Consider the following 13759-nt stretch of genomic DNA (forward strand, 5'->3'; position numbering starts at 1 on the left):
TAGTTTATAAAGAAAAAGAAAAAAGGAAAGTTGCTAAAAATAGAAAGTAAGTTAGTTTCTAAAAAAGAAAAAGGAAAGTAAATTAGTTTCTAAAAAAGAAAAAGGAAAGGAAATTAGTTTCTAAAAACAGATTAAGAAAGTTTCTAAAAAATTAGTTTATAAAAAAAACAGAAAAGGAAAGTTTCTAAACTTAGAAATAGAAAACTAAGTTAATTTCTAAAATAATTCAAATAAGGGGATAACAGAAAATTTCAGCAGCTTATTTCAAGGTTTATGGACCTCTAAACAGCCATATATGATGAGAATTGATGCGTAATGGACATAAATAACCAAACCCTAAACATGTAATGAATTCCCCTACAAGAACCTTAGGCTTTGATACCAAATTTGATGCAGGACATGGAAAATTAAATATGATATGCAATATTTCAGGCTTAGATCCTACCAATTCAGAAACAATCACAAATTCCATGTCCCACATGAAAATCTAAACATACAATTAAAAAGGGGAATCTATGCGGGTCCAAGCCGACACAGGTTAGGACTGGACCAATAAAAATTATAAACCAAACGATGTCAAAGGGAAATAAAATCAACTACTTATGCATAAAAACCAGTCCCTAATCCAAGGGATTCCCTAATTTCAATTCAAGGAACCCTAAGGTGATAAAAAGGGGCAAATCAATTAAGGATCATGTAATCTAGGGTTAGGATTTATGAAAAACGGATATGAGAGGATAAAAGAGGATAAAAACCTGAGCCAAAAGATGATCCCGCGTGTGGACAGCAACAATGGCCTAGACGGACGTGCGTGTGATCCCGGCCGCACGTGTGTGGGGCCCACTATTTAGAAAAAGGCCACCTTGGCCCTGGTCGGCCAGGGATGGACTCCAAAACCTCCAAATCTCAGCTCGATCCGATATACGGTTTGTGCGTGGTGCTCCGCCGAAGTTTCAGCCAATCTGGAAACCTGCTGTAATGAAGAAATCTGATGCAACAAAAGGACAAATTCGAAGTACGGATGGTGGGGGAAGATGGAAAAAAAGATGATGAAAGATGGGGGTGAATTGAGATCGATGTGGCTTCGCACCACGGTAGTTAGCCCTTCGAAAAGGGAGGGCTTCGCACCCACTTTTAAATTCTTCCACAACTCACGAAGAGAGCAGAAAAATAAAGCAGGAATTTTTTATTAACTTCAATGAATGAAAAGAACTACAAGGGGTGCCTATTTATAGGGAGAACCCTATACCCAAAAACTCGCACCATGTGCGACACCTATTACTTGGCGATGAAGTAAACTAAAATAAAAACCAAACAAGAAAATCTAAAGCATTCACGATGTTCTAAATAATAACAATAAGAAAAACTTAAAATATAAAACCAATCTGACGAGTGGGCCACGATCATGAGATCCCATGGTGGGCTTTTCTTGACTATCGGGCCACTTTTTTGAACCAAAACTTGACTTCTAACTAGGAGGCCCTCCTTAAACGTCGTCATCGAGCCAGATCGATGGTGGGGTCCTCCTTCTACGTACATACATGCGTAGGGGGGCGGCGTGAGTGCGCGTGTGCGCATGATGTCCCCATCATAGGCTCTATCATGGACCTGGCTAAGCTAGCCACATAGGAGGGTAACATTAATATTACTCATATTCCAAGTTCGGAACATAGTCACACCTAGTATGTGACTAGGTTAATTATATTTTTAAATAGGATTGGTAATCCACATGCACTTAAGGGGGCCCATTTACACAACGTGCATGTGGCTAAGAGGTACACATGTTTGTAATCTACCATTTACCGGGGTATTGACCATGTAATTGTCCATAGTCGACCTTGCAACTAGAAACCATTGTTGGAAGATCGGTGGTTACCTTGGCAGGAACCCACACCCAATCAAATCTAGGTCCAAGTCTTAAAAGAATGAAACTCCAAAGTAAAAGGGCTTGGACTTGGATTAATGCGGACCTTGTTAAGCTGGGTACAAGTACTCTAAGACCCGATCTAATATGCCTATTCATAAGAATGACGCTTTGTTAAAGTAAAATATGAGCCACTGAAATGAGAATTACCAACGATCTTATAGGACCCAACCTAATATGCCCATTCATAAGAATGGTGCCCATCTACTCCATAGTAGATGCCACTGGCAATGCTAGCTATAAAAAGATGTTTTCCATTTGGATGACCATACTTTCAAAAAGTCTAACAAGACACTGAATCCGGTATTAGAGCTCCTAAGATTAGGGTGGGACAAAATAAAAATAAAATATGCACATAGCGAACCCCACCCCACTACCCCTGTGCCCCCTATCTAGCACAATCCATTTGGTTAATCAAGCTCTACCTAAGGAATCATCTCTTAAACCAACTATGTTCTAACCAAATCCCAAACCTGACAATTAACCATTTGCTCTAAAAGCTCGAACTATTAGAGTATGGCGAATTAATCCCTTTATCTTATAGCCCAGGCCCCACATCGTATGGGTTAAGACTTCAGCCGAACCCCCCTCGTGGGACCCCAAATCACATGGGTACCGCCTCACACGAGACATCCGCCTCACATGGGCCGCCCATCCCGAGTGTGTCCCTGCATTCCACAGGCTACCCCACTCGAGCCTGGTGTAAAATGCGCATTAATCACCCCCGGTGAGGAGTCTCGAACACAAGACCTCCCCTGTGGGCCCCGCCCACCTCGAGTGTGCCCCTGCATCCCACAGGCAACTCCACTTGAGCCCTGTGTGAAAATGCCCCTGTATTAATCACCCCCGATGAGGAGTCTTGAACACGAGACCTCTCGCTCTGATACCAATTTGATGCAAGACAATTAACCACTTGCTCTAAAAGCTCGAACTGTTAGAGTATGGCGAATTAATTCCTTTATCTCATAGCCCAAGCCCACATCGCATGGGTTAGGACCTCGGTCGAACCCCCCTTGTGGGCCCCAAATCACATGGGTACCTCCTCACACGAGCCACCCGCCTCACACGGACTGCTCATCCCGAGTGTGTCCCCGCATCCCACAGGCAACCCCACTCGAGCCCGGTGTGAAAATGCCCCTGCATTACAGTTCCTTCTCCAAATGTTGATCATAAGACATACCTAAAAGCAAAAGACTGTTGAATGAATCCACCTTATTGCACCTACCATTTACCTAAAGAATGCAGACCAAACAATACTTCTTCAAATGTTGCATAAAGCTTACATAAAAGCTAAGGAATTTGCTCACAAGACTGCTAAATGAATCCACCTTATTTCACCTACCAGTTATCTATTGCACCTACCATTTATATTGAGAACGCAAGTCATATAGACAACCAAAATAATCTCCCATGACACTTTTCATCATTATAACTTGGGCCTTCTTAGATTTACAAATAGTAGGAAATCAATTATGTTGGAGAAAAACCTTCAAACATTTGAACATCCTCTGTTAGACAAGGGGAAAAAGGATAGAGAAGATTATAGATTTAAGGCTAGACTAAGGAACTAAGAATGACTAGAAAAGGAAAAGAGGAAAACCTGAAAGAATGCTTGCCATGTTTAGACCAATTTTGGTTGCAAACCATATATCCCAATTCACAAGGCTTGCTTTGTTTTTGAGTTCATATGTTGGCCATAAGAGATTTCTCACAATTTTCTCCATGGCGTTGATAACTAATGGCAAAATACGAATGACCATAAAAGTATACATGGGAATACTAGCAAGAACAAGCTTGACAAGAATAAGCCTTCCAGCGAAAGAAATTTACCTTTCCTTTCAACAATTTTAGCTCTGAATAAATCTAAAAGAGATTAAAAAGAATCTTTTACATGTGGCACTAAATAAGAGGGGCAAAGGAGAGAATGTGATGTTCTTATTTGAATATGCTAGCTTGTGGGGAGAGTAAATCATTTGCTCAAAAATCACTTCATTATTCTCATTAACCTAGGCCCATATTACTGATTTTCTTTGTTATTCTCAATGACTTATGCCCATATTACAAATTTTCTTTGAATAGTATTCCAATCCGTTTATCATTTTTTTCATCTCTTTTTTAAAAAATTTCGCATTTAAAGTTTGTTTTTTTTTCTTTTTTTTTTAAATAGGAAAATCTAATAAATTCTTTTTGAAATTTGGGCATTCAGCATTTTCTTCTTTGTTTTGACATTCTACGATGATTATTGGAGTAAGCAATTTTTATCGAAAGCGGTGATGCTTTAAAACTTAATAAACTTATATGGCATCATCGACCCTTACGTAAAATTCTGATGTTAATGCTTATGCTACTTGTAAGGTTTGACTAAACATTTAATCCACAATTGATAGATACCTCAAAGAATTCAAATATTTTGCTATTTAATTCCCCTAATCACTTTGACTATAGAAGTTTAAGTTGGAATATAAGGATCAAAGGATCATCTTTTAGTAATCTTTCCTTATCAATTTATTTCTTAATTCTTCAAATTTCCCCAGTGATTCTAGCACAAAATCCTTTTGTAGATGATGCATAAAATTTGACTATTTTAAATGATGCCCCAAATTTTTCAATGAGAAATTTTTTTTTTTTTTTTTGGAGTAACTTCCTAATCCATGTGGTGTCCTTCTATTCGAGTCTAGCTTCATCTTCAAGTTAGAGCCTTATCATTCCTATTTGTCTTAATCCTAATTAGGGAGCGACAGTTATAACTTTGATTCCGCAACTAAATTACCCTTGTGTAAAGTAGTGTGTGATTTTGCCTATTAGAAATAGTCCCAATAGAAAGGAAGTCATGTGCACACTCATGGGACCTTACCCCATCCCCTTCATCAATGAGAGAATGAAATTGAGGTTATGATTTCTGTATTATCTAGATATGAGGATTAAAAAACTTTCCCGGAAACACTTAAGGTCTTTTAATACTAGTGCACTTTAACTTTCATTCTTATCATTTCTTTATTTTTACACCCTTTGTTTTAATTCCATCAAACTTTGCAATAGAGGAAGATCCAAAAGGCTCACTTCCCACTAAGGCATAAAACCGCAATGGCAACGACATAGGAAATACCCCTGCCCCAGATTACAGCGAGCAAGCTCCAACTTTTTCTCTTCTCCCCCCCCCCCCCCCCAATTTCTCTCTCTTTTTTTTTCTTCTTTCTTATCACTCTGGTCAATAGTCGAAAGTTCCAAAAGGCTCACTTCACACTAAAGACAAAATAGCAATGGTAAAGGCATTGGACTATAATGCCTGCCCTAGATTGCTCAATCTTCTTGTTCCTTTTTCAAGTCTTTCTTTTCTCTCTTCTATTCTCCTTGCCCTTCTAATTTTGCTACAATATGGCTAGCACCTTACTTGTGTTTTTGGGAAGTGAAACCTCACATCTTTTTAATCCTTAGATCTAAGTAAAAGGAGAAGAAAAGACTTGGTGGCTCATCCTTGTGTATGGATTTGACTATCCTCTCTATATTGGAGGTGAATGATATTCAGCATTTGGTGTAATTGTGTAATGTGTGCTTAGGGTGTAATTAGCTACATGTGTAAACTGTCAAATCTTACAAAGATCAAGAGTATCATAAAACAGAAAAGACCCTTAGCAAGAAGATTAGTTTGCCTCGAACACAAGCACCATTCAGAGTTTCATTGATTTATAAAAGGTCGTTCTAACAAAACATTTGGGGCATTATTTAGTTTTCACTTGCTATAGAATTCTTGCTCAAGAACCATCTTTTGTTTACATTCTTCATTTTTATTTTTATTCTACTTTTCTTCTTCTTGTTTTTCATTTTATTTTTATGTTCTTCATATTTCTTGTTTTCATTTTGTATTCTTTGCCTAATTAAAACTTAAAACAAATGAAAGAATTTACTTATGGCTTATTTCAATTTGCATTCTTTGTTTCTTTCTATATTTTTTTAGAGAGAGAGAGAGAGAGAGAGAACTGAAATTTTATTAAAAGTGCGCAGATTGAGTAATATGAAAGGTTTTGATCTTTGAAAACGAATCATCTCAACAGTTGGCATCATTGTAAAAAAATTTAAAAAATTAAAAACAACTCAAATTTTTATATATTATTTTTTCAAGATGATCTCAGATGATCATACAAGTTATTAGCTATTAGCTATTACTTGGAACAACTAAAAGGAAGACGCAATACTTCTTTTTGTTTTTCTTTATTCCTTTTTTTAATTTAAGTAATGCATTATTAAAAGAACTGCCTGAAGGGATTACAAAGAAGAACCCTACAGATGCACGCAATCACCCGCCAACCACATGTGTCGGAAAATCCATGGGGAGGAAATCGAACTCAGTCATTAAGCGTCATGAGTCAAGCTTGAAAGGAATGACAGGCATAGGCTTAATACTGAACACTGAAATTGAAGGTTAAAATTTCAAGAATATCCAAATGTGAGGATTAAAAACAAAAAATTTCCCTGATACACAGCATGAAGAATAGGGCAACGAGTCGAGTCGGACCAAGTTAGGGCTGAAGGACTGACCCGACTGGTCCAACTCGGTACCAAGTCTAGCATGTCTAACCAAATCTGAGTCCGGGTCTGGCCTAGACTAATCCAGACTGAGTCTGACCCGGTCACAGGTACCAAGTCGAGTCGAGTCGACACCAAATCAGGTCGGGTGTAGCGAGTCTCCAAATGTGGGGATTTAAAATTTTAAAAAAAAAAATTTCCTCAGTTACACAACGTGCATCGAGTAATCCACGGGGAGGAGAATCGAACTCCTGTCTATGGAGAGCAAACCCACGACCAAAGTCGTTCGCCCAAACTCATAACAGGTAATCCACGGGGAGGGGAATCAAACTCATGTTTGTGGGGAGCAAACCCACGACCAAAGTTGTTCGCCCCAACTCGTGTCTGTGAAGAGCAAACCCACGACCAAAGTCGTTCGCCCCAACCCGTGATAGGTAATCCACGAGGAGGGGAATCACACTCGTGTCTATGGGGAGAAAACCCACGACCAAAGCCGTTCGCCCCAACTCGTGATAGGTATAATCCACGGGGAGGGGAATCACACTCGTGTCTATGGGAAGCAAACCCACGACCAAAGCCATTCACCCAAACTCGTGACGGGTTTTGGGAAAGTTTATATATATATATATATATATATAAAACAACTGGGTGTCCCTGTCCCCGTCCCTTTTGGGAAGTGAAACCTCACATCTTTCAAAGATCTAAGTAAAATGAGAAAAAAAGGATTGGGGTAGGCTTATCCTTGAGTATGTATTTGACTATCTTTCTATTGAAGGTGAATGATATTCAGCATTTAGTGAAGTTGTGTATTGTGTGCTTAGTGTGTAATTAGTTATATGTGTAAACTGTCAAACCCTACTAAGATCAAGAGTATCCCAAAATAGGAAAGACGCTTAGCATGAAGATTAGTTTGCCTCGACCAAAAATATCATTCATAAGTGGTATTTTCAAATAATCTATTTTTTAGAGATCAAAAAGTTAATTTGTATATGGAGTTTCATTTATTGATAAAAGGTCATTCCAACAAGTTTGGGGCATTTAGTTTTCACCTACTAGGAAATCGTGCTCAAAAATCATCTTTAGTTTAGATTCTTCATATTATTTTTTTTACGTTTCTTCTTTATTTATGCCCTTCCTATAAATGGTGAATGAAATTCAACATTTAGTGAAGTTGTGTATTGTGTGCTTAGGGTGTAATTAGTTATATGTGTAAACTGTCAAACCCTACTAAGATCAAGAGTACCCCAAAATAGGAAAGACACTTAGCATGAAGATTAGTTTGCCTCGAACAAAAATATCATTCATAAGTGGTATTTTCAAATAATCTATTTTTTAGAGATCAAGAAGTTAATTTGTATATGGAGTTTCATTTATTGATAAAAGGTCATTCCAACAAGTTTGGGGCATTTAGTTTTCACCTACTAGGAAATCGTGCTCAAAAATCATCTTTAGTTTAGATTCTTCATACTATTTTTTATTTATTTTTATTTTTTTACATTTCTTCGTTATTTATGTCCTTCCTATTTGTTTTTCGTTTTGTATTTTTTGTCCAAGTAAAACCTCAAACCAACAAAAGAATTTAGCCATGGCTCATTTCAAATTGCCTTCTTTTTTTTCTTTGTTTTTTTCTTTTTGAGAGAGCTTCATTAAAAACCCACAAAATGCAGTGGGGACACCCTCTGTCTTCAAAACAAAAAACAAAAAAAAAAAAAAAAAAAAAAAAAAAAAAAAAACCCAAAAAATGCGTAAAAGAAAACAACCCACCTACACAATTGAAAAACATATGAGAGATTAGCAGGATTAAGAAGCCCAACCCAAAAAATACATTTAATTTCCCTAACGACCACAACATACGAAGAACTCCTATTCTGAAAACATCTCCTATATTAAAGCAATCACCACAAAGATTTCCCCACTTTTCCCACCCGTCCTGAATGTCAAGACCATAGAAGGTCCACAATAGAATTCGGCTTCACCTAAGCTTGTATGGAGAGCATTGAGAAAGTAGTCCCATATCATTCAAGCAAGCATGCAATAAATGAAGAGGTGATTAATTGACTCTGCATCTCTCATACACATTTACACATGTTAGGAAGGGTAAGGGATCTTCTTTGCAAACTATTGATTGTCAGCAACTTCGTTAGTCAAGTGAACATTGTCACCCATGGTGGAGCTCTCTGTATGACCAGACAAAAAAGAATAGACGTGGTAATTATCTTCCCCATAGTCTCGTCCCCATTAACAATTAAAGGGCATTATCATTGTACATGTTGTATCACCTATTGGAATTTTTGGTAGACCTCATTAATATATTCATGTATATCTTTATACATCCCGTTCATTGAAATTAACCGCCATTTAAAAACATCCATCACAATGAACTATTAAAAGGCACTATCATTGTATATAACGTATCACCAAAAACGACCTTAATGATATTTATAGCATAGATCACTAAAAGCAACCCCAATCATATGAAGCGTTGGATCACTAAGTATAAGCCAATCATTTTAACGGTTCAAATCAATTAAAATGGCCCAAGCATGTCAAAGGTCTGCATCACCGGAAACCAGCATATCATATGAAGGGTTTGGATCAACCGTGGTAGGTTTTGGATAAACCCTACCATATTAAGGATTTGGATCGTTGAATATAGGCTAGCTAGATGAACAATTAGTCAAGAAAAATAACTACACTCCACACTTAACTATAAAAGATCGAAATATTATATGTCAAGATTGCTCCACTAACAATTTTTGTCCTTACCACATCCAATGAGCCCTATTAATAATCAACGAAATTGATTGGTGAACACAAGCCTCAGCATATATTGGTTCAGATCATTAAAATGGCCTCAATTAGATGCAAGGTTTAGATCGCCAAAAAAGCGACAATGATATAAAGGGTTCTGATCACTTACAATAGACCCAATCAAATGCCACAATGATTTGAATCACTTGGAATGGCCCAACCATATCAAATATTCGTATGGGTGAAAATGTTCCTAATCAATATTAACCATTGGATCATTGAAAACAAGCCCTACCATATTAATTGGACCACTGAAAATAGGCCCTACCTTAATTTTTATAATGATAGCAGGCACCCTCCAATATTAACGATTTGAATCACAAAATGTAGGCCCAATCATTAAGAATGGCTTAGATAATTAAAATGAGTCCAATCATTTCAACAATTTGGACTATTAAAAATGGACCCAATCATATGATCAATTTGTAGCATTCATAGTGGGTTGGGAAACATTAACTTAGATAATTGAAAATGGTCCACCGTAGATGATTCAAGTACCGATCTCTTACATGTGAAAAATCACAATTCAACATCCACCATGGGATGTATCACATCAACCAATTAGATTACTAAAACCAAGCCTTAACATATCAATCATTGGAAACAGACCAATCATAACAATTGGACCATTAAAACATGCCCCAAGATATGAAAGGCTCGATACACTGAACAAGGCCCCAATCATATATAGGATCTCTGAGATTTGAATCAATCATTGGCACGGTTGACCCATGCACCAAGTATCACAAACAAGAAATATCGCAACTATAGAATAAGTAGCTCACAAATAGATACTTAAGAACTGGAATACCTAAACAATCTACATTCAATTGCAAAATGTTGACAAATTTCATGACTAGCTTCCTCCTCCCCAAAAGAACTTGGTTGTATGTGGCATCCACCTAGGCTACAAAACATGAACTAATTGATTCAATTGCGGCAAACAAAATACAACATATCAATCGGTTTGGATCTGAAAATGGCCCAATCACATAAACAATTTGGAATACTAAATAAGGTCCCAACCATACCAACGGTTTCCATCACTAAAAATGTACACAATCATGGTAATGAAACAATCGTATGGATAGTTTGGATCATTGAAAATTGGCACAATCATTTGAACAAGTTTACAAATAGTCAATCATGTGAATGATAAAGATCAACTTAGCAAATCAATCGGCTCGCGTCATTGAAAACGACCACAATCATGTGACTAGTCAGAGATTTGATTGTTGAAAACGTGTATTATCATATCACTTGGTTAAGATCACTAGAAACGACCTAAATCATAGGAATCACTAGAAACAACCTAAATCATACGAAGAGTTTGGATAAACTGAAAATGGCCCCAATCATATTAAGGATTTGGATCACTACAAACCAACCACATGAATGGATTGGATCAATTGAAATGATCCATGCATATTAAATTAAAAGTTTGAGATAATGAAAACTGGCCACATCATATGAATGGTTTAGATCACCCAACACACTACCATAATAACGATTTGTATCACCGAACATAAGCCCAAGGGACACCAAATCACCTTAACTAATTGGATAATTTAATCTAGTGTACCATAAAAAATTAACTTACAATCTACAACTACAACTAATAAATTGAATGCAACATTATCATAGAAACTATTCCCTTTCATAGAAATGAAAAACTATTCACACAATTTTAATAGTGTATCTTTAAAGTAATTGACTAAAACTACCAAACCATTGAAATAAGCAGAGGCAAACAAATATGATGGACAAGTACATATGTTGAATCATCACAAATGGTAACTACATGGTATTATAACTAAAAGGGAAGAATAGAGTCTCCACATATCAACCCCTAATATAATCTAATAAGATCCCTAAAATTGAAAACAATAATTCCATTATCAATTAATAACAAGAAAAGTGTTAAGAATAATCTCGCTCATAGAAGAATTAAAACCTTGAGGAATATGATGGAAACCAACAAGCTTCATCATTCTCTTAGTAAATCTAACAAAATGCTTGAATGCAAAGAAGCTGAAACAAAAATAAAAAAAAATTATAAAAATGGTGTGATTAAAACAATAGATAAACCATGAGACAAGAATAGCCTAATTAAGTTCTTTTGGAGATATATTAAGCATAAAAGAACAATTGTCATAAACCTGTGAGGTGCCTATCAAAACTAGATGAACAAGAAACAAATTTCATTAGGAACATGCCAAGAAAAAGGATTCATTAAGAAACAAAGTGCATTTTGTCCTCTGCTCTAATTATAAACATATCACTATAACCTACAAATATAGAAAATATGGCAAGCTAGTTCCCTCATGTTGCAAATTGCTAACTTCGAGCTTAAAAAGTTGCATTCCTTCCTAAACACTAATAAACACATCACTAAACCGAAAAAATACTAATAGTTTAGTAAGCTAGTTCCCTCAAGTTGCAGAATTGCTAAGTTGACTCAAAGCTTGCAAAGATCATCCAACATGCTAAAAAAAATTTGTCCAACCTATTTATTAAAAAAAGAGAAGTGGCAACCACTCGGTTTGACTTAACATAAACAAATCACGGATGATTTAAAGATTGATTTAGACCACTTAAAAAGAACCACTAATACAAACAATTTAGATCACTCCAAACAACCCAAGCATTTTAAAAGTTTGGCCTAATTGGATCACTTTGAATGGCCCAAGCATTTCAAAAGGTTAAGCTTATCCTACAAATGGCTTGGTTAATGAAAGTTGGATCATTCACATAAGTAGCTCACATCATTAGAAGTGAGTGATTAACGGTCTGGATTACTGCAAAGGAACCAACCATAAGAATGGTTTCTACCAGTAAAAATGGAGCAAGAGATATTAATGGTCTGGATAATTGAAAATAGGCCCATTGTGCATGATTCATGCACTTGTCTCAAATGGGTGAAAACACAATTACAGATCCATCGAGGTTTGTATCAAACTGCCTATTTGAATCGCTAGACATGGGCCTTAGCATAATATTCATGGTTGACATTAGTGGCAGACCAATCCAACCAACATGGGCTATAGATCATTTGGTTAGATTAATGAACATGAGCCTTAAAACATCAATTAATTTAGATGACTAAAAAGGGGCCCAACAATAAGACGAGTTTGGATCACTAAAACAGGCCAAATTATGTAAAGGGTTCGGATAAGTCTGCTTGGATTGTTGAACCATGGACCTTAGGATATTAACTGATTTAGATCACTAGAAACAACCTCAATAATACGAAGGGTGTGGATCACTAAAATGGCTTGAATTATATAGAGGGTTTAGATCACTTAAAAAGAGCCAGCAATATGAATGATTTGATTGACTCCAACCAACCCAAGCATTTTAGAAGGTTAGCTCACTTGGATAACTTCAAATGGCCCAAGCATTTCAAAAGATAGGCCCATCTTTATAAATGATTTGGTTAGCAAAAATGGGACCTGCCTATAGATAGTTTGCATCACTAGAAGCGAGCTACTTGATTAATGGTTTAGGTCACTACAAAGGGACCCAACCATAAGAACGATTTCTACCAGGAAAAATGAAACAAGAGATTAATTAATGGCTTGAATAATTGAAAATGGGCCCATTGTGCATGACTCATGCATTCAATAGTCTCTAATGAGTGAAACCGCAATTACAGATCCACCAAGGATTGTGTCACAAAACAAGCCAAACTAGATGAAGGGCTTAGATTGACGGAAACAGACTCTACCATATTAACAGCTTAAATCACCAAAAACTTGTCAATCACAATTACAGCACATCAAAGGTTTTGATCCACTGAAATGACCCAAGCATGTCAAAGGTTTATAGAACACTAGATTTGGGCCAAATCATATGACATTTTGGATCATGTATAAAGCTGAAGAGGGATCCACAAAATTTAGGGCATGGATCAACTTAGCATATACATTGCCATGGATCATGAAAAGTAGCTCCAATCATATGATGAGTTTGGATCATGAAAAGCAGCTTTAATCATATGATGAGTTTGGATCATCAAAAGCAGCTTCTATCATATGAAGAGTATGGATCATGAAAAGCAACTTAATCATATGATGAGTTTGGATCATGTATAAAGCTGAAGAGGGATCCACAAAATTTAGGGCATGTATCAACTTAGCATACATTGCCACGGATCATGAAAAGCAACTTCAATCATATGATGAGTTTGGATCATAAAAAGTAGCTTTAATCATATGATGAGTTTGGATCATCAAAAGCAGCTTCTGTCATATGATGAGTATGGACCATGAAGAGCAAATTTAATCATATGATGAGTTTTGATCATGAAGAGTAGCTTCAATCGTATGATGAGTCTTGATCGCCAACTAAGCCGAATCATATGAACGATTTGGATCCACTGAATGACCCAAGCATGTCAATGCTTTTTATCCATCAAAATGGCTCATGTCAAAGATTTGGATCATGAGAAATGGGCCAAATCATATGAATTTGGATCGTTGTAAAAATAAAACTGATTGT

The 13759-nt window shown here is 36.5% G+C and overlaps 1 long non-coding RNA gene across 1 annotated transcript; it reads left to right on the forward strand.

The window, feature by feature from the left end:
• Positions 1 to 6779: 6779 nt before the first annotated feature.
• LOC131246257 (uncharacterized) lies at positions 6780 to 8129 on the forward strand. Its single transcript, XR_009171269.1, has 2 exons — positions 6780 to 7425; positions 7727 to 8129. It is a non-coding gene; the product is annotated as an uncharacterized LOC131246257 (long non-coding RNA).
• Positions 8130 to 13759: the final 5630 nt, after the last annotated feature.

The sequence above is a fragment of the Magnolia sinica genome, chromosome 5, assembly GCF_029962835.1.
Source record: "Magnolia sinica isolate HGM2019 chromosome 5, MsV1, whole genome shotgun sequence".
NCBI classification, from domain to species: Eukaryota; Viridiplantae; Streptophyta; class Magnoliopsida; order Magnoliales; family Magnoliaceae; genus Magnolia; species Magnolia sinica.